The sequence below is a fragment of the Carlito syrichta genome, unplaced genomic scaffold (assembly GCF_000164805.1).
Source record: "Carlito syrichta isolate Samal-C Ts95f unplaced genomic scaffold, Tarsius_syrichta-2.0.1 Scaffold302029, whole genome shotgun sequence".
Taxonomy (NCBI): Eukaryota; Metazoa; Chordata; class Mammalia; order Primates; family Tarsiidae; genus Carlito; species Carlito syrichta.
Window position 1 is genome coordinate 198,760 of NW_007246125.1, and position 7,674 is coordinate 206,433.

Here is a 7,674-nt window from a genome sequence, read left to right on the forward strand (position 1 = left end):
CCAGTCTGGGTGACAGAGTGAGACTCCAACTGAAAAAAAAAAAAAAAGTTAGCAAAACTACTCAACCTGGATTTTTTTTTTTTTAGTTGGGGTCTGTGTCGCCCAGGCTGAAGTGCAGTGGCACAGTCATGATTCACCACAGCCTTGACCTGGTGTCAGATGATCCTTCTGCCTCAGCCTCCTGAGTAGCTGGGACTACATGCCTGGCTAATTTATTTTTAGGCTGTTTTCTAATTTCTGTACTCAAGTGATCCTCCCACCTCAGCTTTCCAAAGTGCTGAGATTACAAGTGTGAGCCACCGTGTTCAGCTTTTTTTTTTTTTTTTTAACCCAATGTGATAGTGTGGACCTGGATTTCTTCAAACACAAATGTTTATTGAGTACCTAGTATGTTCAGGACCCTGTGCCATGTGCACTGGATGTGTTCAATAAATATTTGCTATTTTGATTTGGTTTCCCTGGAGCCAAGCTGAACTTTCTAACAGTTATGAAGATTTGGACAAATTCCAGTGAGATGCTTTGAGAGTCTCAGCCAAAAACTGCCAAATGATAATACAAGATTTATTTTGATAACTTTCATCTTAAAATATCATGTTCACCTAGTAAACTGGGAACCCAAAGGAGTTGGAGACAGTTTGTTTTTTGTGCCAGTTATTTTGCCAAGTTTCTCTGGAAGGGATAAGCTTTGGGTTAATCAGTAACCACAGCAGGAGCTGGGCCCTGCTATTTGTTCCCTGCCAAGGTCCAAGGAAAAGAACAGAACAGCCCAGGATGTGATGCGGTAGACAAGGGCCAGCTGAATTGCCTGCTCATAGAAGTTACTTGTGAGACTGGAGGCAGGGCTAGGGAAAGAGGAACTGTATTGCCGGCCTCAAAGCAAGTGCGAAGAGAGGACAATCAAATGCTAGGTCCTTTCCATGGTTCCTCAAACCTTCCCCTAAAACAGCACAGGAAGGCCCTGTGAGGGCCTCCCACTCGGATGAACAAAGAGTGCCATGCAGTAAGGAATCCTCTTCAAAAACTAATTTTTATGTGATAAAAATTAAATTATTTCAGTTCCAGAAATGAGTAGAGGTTTCCATGGAGGAAATATTATACTTAATATTGAATATACCCAAGTATTTGAGACACTGAAGAACACCTATGTTTATAAACACACAAATGTGGTCACAAACTAGTTTGTCCAGCATAAAATCTCTTCTTTCCTGGTAAAAACAGTCTAAGATGAACCGAGGCAAGGAATTTGGGATCATCCCCATCTAGTTAGGGCCAAGAGGAGTTGTGTGGAATGAGAACCAGAGATCCCCCAAGACCAGCTGCAGCTCTTGGAGACCCTGGAGCCACTGTCCCTGGACCCTCCTGACCATGTTCCTCCCAACCACTGATGGCACTGTTGAATAGGACAGAGGAAGGCGCTTTGCTTCTTGGAACATAGGCCCATTCCTTTCCTTCCAGGACCTGGCATCTCGGTTTCCCAAATGACCTGGGTCTAAGAGGCGAGAGGGACTACCTGGACTGATGACTTCCAGGGCTCAAGACCCACCTCATTTGTCATCATCTGACTTGGAGGCTAAGTTATCAAAAAAGAAAGACTGAGTTTGCTCAGGCCCCAGGCGGGACAGTGGTTGTGTTTGGCTTGGAGAGTGCATCAGAGACAGCACGTTCTAATTATGGATAGACAAAAATAGTGGTAGACCCTGGGTCCTGGTTTTTGAGGGTATTATGGACAAACTTGATAGAGATTACCAGAGGAGAACCAGATGGTGACACCGTCCATCACAGCTGTCATGTAGGGGCACAAGACCTGTGAGACAAGCGGGTAGGAGTTTGCATCTCAGCTCCGCTAGCTTTGTGATCTGGGGCAAGTACTTAGCCCTTGTGAACAGCAGTGATCACATCTGTAAACTGGATATAATGTCTCTCTGGTAGAGCTGATGATAGAATTAGATAAGGTAATGCCTGTGAAGCATTTAGCATAAATCCTTGTGTATATATATATGGGGGGCTCAAAACAGCTGGAATTGTCCTTTAGAGGATGGACCCCTTGTAGTACAAGTTTCCCCTGCTACATCAGCGTTCTAGGAACCCATCGACATCAGCATACCAGCTAGCATTGTTGTGAAGGGCTTCAGTGAATTTTTTTGTGGCAAACAGGTGACTGGTTCTTCCACCATGACAACGCACCTGCCCACACCACACTGAGTGTTCAGTTTTCGACCAAAAATGACGTGACCCCTGTGCCCCACCCTCCCTGTTTACCTGATCTCACCCTGAGCGAATTTCATTTCTCAGGTGAAAAAAGTCCTCAAAGGGACTTCTGCTGTTGTGGAAGAGTAACAACAGCAGAAGCACTAAAAGACATCAAAATTGACAAGTTCAACAGATTACTTTGAGTGACCGAAGTTTAAGCATGCAAAAATAAATGCACAATTTTTATAAATAAATCGGGGGGGGCGCCCCCCCCCACATATAGTGTTTTGTTTTTGTTGTTGGGGTTTTTTTTGACTCTAGAGTCTCTATTGTCCAGGCTGGAGTGCAGTGGTACGCTCACAGCCACTACAGCCTCAACGGGTTGGACTCAAGTGATCCTTTTGCCTTCCAAGTAGCTGGAACCACAGGCATGTGCCACCACACCCAGCTAATTTTTTGATTTATTGTAGAGACATTATGATTATTTTTAACCAAGTGATCCAAGTTAACATCATTTGTGATGGAACAGCATCATGTGCCTCCTGATGTGATACACTCAGAAGGATACAATATTACCTCTGTATATTGCCAAAAGGACTGCTTGAGTCTCGTCATGAGGAAGCCTCAGATATACACAAGTTGAAATACATTCTTCAAAATTAGCTGGCCTATATACGCTTCAAAATGCCAGTCATGCACGAAAGAAAAAGAAGAAAGGAACTGTTCCACGCTGGAGAAGTCTAAAGGGACATAACAATTAAATGCCGTGTGTGATCCTGAACCTGGAACAGGAGGGGGAAAAATTTTATTATTATTATTATTATTATTTGCTATAAATCAGTGCTTAACGTGTAGTCCAGGACCTTGTGAAGGTCTGGAAAACCTTACAGTAAATGCATGAAGTCAAAACTATTTTAATACATAACTATTAATAATAATACTTAGATGTTCTCAGATAAGAGTATAAAGGGATTCTGAGACCAAGAAGTTGGACTATCACTGCTATAAAGTGATAGCATGGTGGCTTGTAATCCCAGCTACGGGGGAGAGACTGAGGCGGGAGAATCACTTGAACCCAGGAGTTCAAGGTTGCGGTGAACCATGCTGGCACCACTGCACTCCGGTGTGGGTGGGTGAGACCCTGACTCTAAGAAGAATAATAGGATGACTGATAAAATTAGAAAAAGGTTTATAGATTTGAAAATAATATATCGATGTTAATTTCTTGGCTTTGGTCATTATACTGTGGGAATGTCCTTGTTTTTAGAAACCTCACACCATTTAAGAATATTATAGCTGCAACTTATTCTCTGACAGTTCAGAAAAATAATATTTGTAAATATATGTGTGTATATATATACATAGAATGAAAAGCAAACATGGCAAAATGTTAATATTTGTGGAATCTGGGTGAAGGGTATACAAGCATATTTTGCATTATTTTTGCAAATTTTCTAAGTCAAACTACTTAAACACAAAAAGTTTTAAGCCTTGGTCTTGCGAAGTTCTCACAACATTGTCCCCTCATCATCCTTGAACCCACCCCCCACCCCAGCTCTGTTGACCAGACCCTCCTGTATGCCCTGCCCTCCCTCCCCAGTGTACACTTGGGTCACATGGTCAGTGACATGGACTGGGGTGTTTACTTCCATGAAGCAGAAGCTCCCGTGAAGCAGAAGCTCCTTGAGGGCGGATTCCTCTTTATGTCCCCAGGTCCAGGGCTGTGCCTGACGCTTATGGGCATTTATTAAATGCTTGTTAGTTCAATGATCAAGTGACTCAATGAATGAACGAAAAAACTAAACACCAATCCCTGATGTTCTTTTAAATTCTCTGCCAGTGTTCCTCAGGTCACCTATACCACCCTGCAGTATGCCCTCCTCTGCCTTCTTCTGAAGACCTTGGGAAGGCCCAAGACTCACAGCTCCTCCAAGCCAGAACAGCAGGCCTCACGGCGTGTTCCACCTCAGGATCTTTGTAGACCCTGTTCTTCTGTGTGGACGCATGCTTACATGGCTCCCTCCTGCATTTCCTTCTGGTCTCTGGTGTCAGTTCATTGGGGAGGTCTTTCCTGCCACCTGTCTCAGATGGAGTCCTCTGCTCCCGCCCCGCCTCGCCTCATCATGTTCTCTCCCTCGACCTGTTGACATGTGACTGGCATAGTATGTGTTTCTTACATACGAGTTCTTTGTGTGATTGCTGCGAGTCTCCCCTAAATGGAGCCCCAGCCCCACACGCAGCACTTGCTGGCGCGGGTGGCACTCGTGTTTGCTGTCCTGGACGCTTTTTAGTCACTTTCAGTCCAACAGGTCAGAGGAACCTCGGAGCGTCCTGGGGCCCTTCAGGACAGTTCTTGGCAACCCTTCACACTAGACACAGGGGTCCTCGAAGTATCCAAGGTCTGAATCACCCAAGAACATAGACCCTGCTTCAGTCATGGGGATTTCCTAAAGACCAACAAGTTCTTTCAAACTCCTGTGACCACAACATTCAGCGTCCTGGCCTCCCTGTGGCTGCTGCGGAAATCCTCCTGGTCTTGTTTTTGGCTATTTAAGAAGAAGGAAACACAAATAAACCCGCCCTTATCCCTATCCATTTGAATTTACTTAAACTCCCTAACAACTAGTAAAAATAACACACACACAGAATTCAGTTTGTCTTTATCTCAGCAGTCGAGTGGGTGTGTTTTGCCTGCTCCTTCAGTCTCCTGGTCTCCCACCCACTCATTCCCCTTCGGAACATTCTCAGCATGCTTAGGCCCTGCTCTTCTGTCCTCTTGTGCCACTTCCGGGCTGATGGGTAATGGCTCCAGCTGTGGGCCACAGGCGTGCCAATTTGTGTGTCCTGATCTGAGCCAGGGTCATCTTAACTCTCAGAAGTCTGAAGGTTGCAAATTGTTCCTCTTCCACCCTGATCAGATGTTGTGTTTTCTCTCCCTCTCCCCCTTCCTCTCCCTCCCTCTCTCTCTCCCTCACTCCCTCCCTCGGTCTCCCTTCCTGTCTTCCTCCCTCTCTCTCTCCCTCCCTCCCTTTCTCTGTCTCCCTCCCTCCTTCCCTCGCTCTCCCTCACCTTCCTCTCTACCCTCTTCCTACATAAAGCAAATGATGAGGGAGGGTCTTGTACTAAACAGGTAGACAGCTAGAAGTTTCTAAACATTAACGTGGCTAGTTATAGGCACCCGCTTCTACCTGCTGATTTGGTTAGCCAGAAAATAAATTCCTACAGACAAAGTTCTCAGTCGGGTGTTTTCTAGCCAAGCTTGACTTTGTGAACATGTTCTTTCCTTTTCTACAAAGGTGAGGAGGAGGGCGGGTGGGCGAGAGAGGGAATCGTACTTTCCCTGACTGAACTTCAACCCTTCTCTGCCGATTAGACAACCCCGGCCCCACACTTTGCTCAACCCCAGGAGCTGGTCATCAGCCTTTGACCTCAACTCTCCCCTGCTGCCCAGGCCTTCCCCCACCCTGGCCTTGGGGACCTCAGGTCTAGAGGAGAGAACCAGTTTTCAGAGGGACTGCCTCAGACACACAACCTGCACTGCGGCCTGTGAGGAGCGGCGACCATGGACTCTGATGGGACAGGACCCGTGGTCCCCGGAAGAAGGTAAGAGGGTGAGGAGTCCTGACCCTGAAGGCTCACAAAAATGACCTCCAGCATCTTTGGAGAGACCAGGCCTCTCCTGGGAGCTACAGGCAGAGACCCGTTTGGAAGACGTCATCTTAAGTGTCCTCCTCGCCTTGGGGTGAGGCTCTCCCTGGACCATACCTGAGGTTCTCAGCCGAGAAATGAAGATGTCTTCCTTGTGTGAAGATGTCACACAGTGCACCAGCCAGGCAGCCTAGGGTCCTCTGAGGGGCATCTCCAAAGTACATGCAATCTATGAGGATCTAACTCTCTGCTCCTTCCCTGTCCCCTCAAGACCCCAGTGACCTTTGACTAAAGGGCCAAAGTCCTGAAAGGGCTGTTCCCTTTCCTTACAATGAGACCAGACTCGACCACCCTCTGCACCATAATGCTCTCCTTCTCCTTCTCCTTTTTCTTCATCAGGGTCACAGTCCACAGTTTGGACCTCCTGGGCTCAAATGATCCTCCCACCTCAGTCTCCAGAGTGGCTAGGACTACAGGCACAGACCATCATGCCCAGCTAACTTAAAAAACAATTGTTTTAGAGACAAGGTCTCACTATGTTGCCCCCCGGGCTCAAGGGATCCTCCTGCCTCAGCCTTCCAAAGTACTTGGATTATAGGTGTAGCCACCGTGCCCTGCCACACACTCCCTCCTTGATCTGAATTGCTCTAGGAGGTTGGAAGTGAGGTGGTGGCTGTTAGGGTATGGACTGACAGGATGAGGGTGTAGCGGTGCAGGGAGGCATGCAGCACTGCTGGGGCTGGCAAACGGGAGGTGCATGCTGGGAACCCAGAGATCCGAGTAGATTGCAAAGAATTGCAACACAGAGGTGAGAGAAGAAAAGATTTATTTAAGAAATCTTCACCCCCCCACAGACAGGGAGTCGGCCTACACTCTAGGTGAGTGTGGCCACGTAGCCCGCCAGAGTCCTGGCTTAAATCCTTCCCTTGGAGATGTTGCACTTGACTGCCATGACTGCCGCGACTTCCTTATCGACCACCTGTGGATGTCTTGGAGAACCTGTGACACAGAGACCCATTAATGTCCGCCCACATTATCACAGCCCCTAGAGAAGGGCGTGACAAGGATTCTAATTCTCCTGCACCTTCCCAAACGACATTCCTTAGAGCTAGTGAAGGGTGCACCTCCCCTTCTCTCCTAGGCATTCCCAGTGGGTAGCTTCGGGGTATCCTTGGCTTCCCTGTAGATAGGGCCCAGTTTACTGGAAGATCGAATCCCCACCTGCTCTCCCTCTGAGCGGTTATAACTTTTGTAATTACAAGTTTCATGACCTCTACAGTTGTTGCCCAATGCATGATGTCTTAGGCCTTGTCAATTCCCTGTACTCTGGGCAAGCTTGATTGCCACTGTGAGATACCTCAGATACCTGGAAGTCTGTTTCTGAAATGCATGCCTAAAGTGTGCATGTCTCCAAAAGCATAGCTTCTATTTTCTCATCATTGTATCAGGACTTAAGAACAAGATGAAAAATGACTTCCCCCTCGGTCTGTCCTTTCAGCGGCTTTTCTGTGTGCTTCACGGAGCTCCCAGGCCCCTCAGCCTCCAAGTGTAGGCGGAACACAACATGGGAAACAGAGGCAGGGGAGACAAAGATGGCGGCAGAAACCTCCTCTCTCTCTCCCCTCCCTCCCTCTTCTCTATCTCCTTCTGCCTCTTCCCTCTCTCCCTCTCCAGCCCCGTCTAGTTCCCCCCTCCCCCGTCTCCTCTTCTCTCCTTCCTCTCCCCCCTCCCCACATGACTCTCCTCCCTGTCTCTTTCTCCCCCCTCCTCTCTCTGCCTCTTCCTCTTCTCACTCTCTCTTCCTGCTGCTCCTCCAGTGCCTCCTCACTCTCTTCC